This window comes from Stegastes partitus, unplaced genomic scaffold (assembly GCF_000690725.1).
Source record: "Stegastes partitus isolate 25-593 unplaced genomic scaffold, Stegastes_partitus-1.0.2 Scaffold478, whole genome shotgun sequence".
Taxonomy (NCBI): domain Eukaryota; kingdom Metazoa; phylum Chordata; class Actinopteri; family Pomacentridae; genus Stegastes; species Stegastes partitus.
The window spans coordinates 118,124-119,931 of record NW_007578209.1 but is presented as its reverse complement, the minus strand read 5'-3'; the positions used below and the strand labels follow the sequence as shown (position 1 = coordinate 119,931).

The 1,808-nt window shown below is 33.8% G+C and overlaps 1 protein-coding gene across 1 annotated transcript in view; it reads left to right on the top strand.

Annotated features, from left to right (window-relative positions):
- LOC103360998 (protein tyrosine phosphatase non-receptor type 14) overlaps positions 1-1,808 on the top strand; it is a 56,203-nt gene that overhangs the window by 45,819 nt on the left and 8,576 nt on the right. The window lies entirely within an intron of this gene.

The following is a 1,808-nucleotide window of genomic DNA, read 5'->3' as shown; positions in this document are numbered from 1 at the left end:
TCGTGTCTTCTGTATGTGCACCTGATTCAACCCTAAAGCCTGTCAGTGGGTTCAACCGACACTTTGAAATCATCAACATTGCACCATTTGTGAAAGCTGGAATCTGTAAAAACAAGGGCCCGACTGATATGGATTTGTTGAGGCCGATGCCGATTCCAATATTTGGCAAAAAAAAAAAAGATTCTGATTACCAATTAATTGGCCAATTAATATAAAAAAATATATAATAAATAAAATAGCTTCTTCTTTGGTCCCTTAACGCTATAACAACAAAGATATGAATCACAGGCCGAACATTTTACTGTTTTACTCTTTGTCCTTTAGTATTTGTTTAACTTTACAGCAAAGAGGAGTTTTCTAGAAGAAAAACATGCAACAAAGCGTTAAACCTGATATGCATCAGTAAAAACAAAAAAAGTTTTCCAAACAAATATGTCTGTAATGTATGAATAAAATTAATGTATGACAGCGACTGTGACACTAAACAGCATTTACTGTTTTATGAGAAAATAAGAATATATCGGTGTTTAATGATGAGTATTTTGAAAAGGGCTATAATCACTCGGGCCTTAGTAAAAACATAAAGACCTGTTCAGCTTTCAACTTTCTGACGGTCCCTGAACTAATCATGCTGTCAGAGAAGATGACCAAATAAAGGCTTAAACTTTTTATATTTCACCGAAATCACTTTTTTTTACACGTTTCAATAAAAGGTGTTGCCGTAAATAAACAGTTTGCACTGAGCAGGTTCTGTACAAATAAAAGTTCTGCACTCCTCAGTGTAACCGTTAAGCCTTTAGTGATTCAGGCAGGAATCGTGAACCCCCAATTTATATTATTAATATGTCATGAGTAATAACTTCGTTGTTCATGAATTAAAAACTAATGTGTTGATTCCACACATTGATCCCTTTATATTAACATGTTGATTTTCTTTTGAATGAATGAATGAGTTTATTTTGAACAAATGAAAGGGAAAAAAATATAAAAACAAAAGAAAATAATATTAAAAAGAGCAAAAAAAGAATAATAATAATCTGACATAATCAAATCATAATATTAACAAGTTCGATAAAGGAGTGGGAAGAAGTACACTTTTAATTCTGACAGCCCTGATACACATTTATTTGATAAATGTAGGCCCTATTTATTTATTTGTTTTTATAACGATCTGGCGACCCCCTGAAATTATCTTGGGACCTCCATGGGGGTCCCGACCCCCGGTTTGAGAACCACTGCTTTAGGCTATGGTTTCCACAGAGGTGCAGGACTTTGTATTGCAGTGAAATCTGAGTAACAAAAATGTGACGGAAGTGAAAAAGCGTCCGAGTTCAGGGCGTTGAAGCTTTCTCTACATGTACATGAAGGATGGAGATTATTTCTGTATACAGCTGCAAAAAACAGATGTTTGGTGGTGATGTTCCTTCAAGTAACACGATGGGTTCAGACTTTTGAACGTATTTGCTTAACAATGACAGGACGAGTGTGGCGGAAATCTGTCTCAGTCCACGGACTAACATGTGAGCTTCATGATTTAAAAAATAGATGTAAAATACAGTTTTAACTTTACTTTCCAAAATCAAAAATATCTTTTACCAAAATGTTTTCTGGATCATTTTCATCCAATGATGACGATTTCTTCTCTGTTAAACTCACTACTGTCTCAAATATTACTTTCAATAGATAACAGATGAATCATAAATAACATCTAAGATTTCCATACTTAAAGGGTTTTTAAATAGTTTATTTAGTCATTGAACAGCAGTTAGCACACATTTAGTAAAATGGTTTAAATGTGCTCATGAACC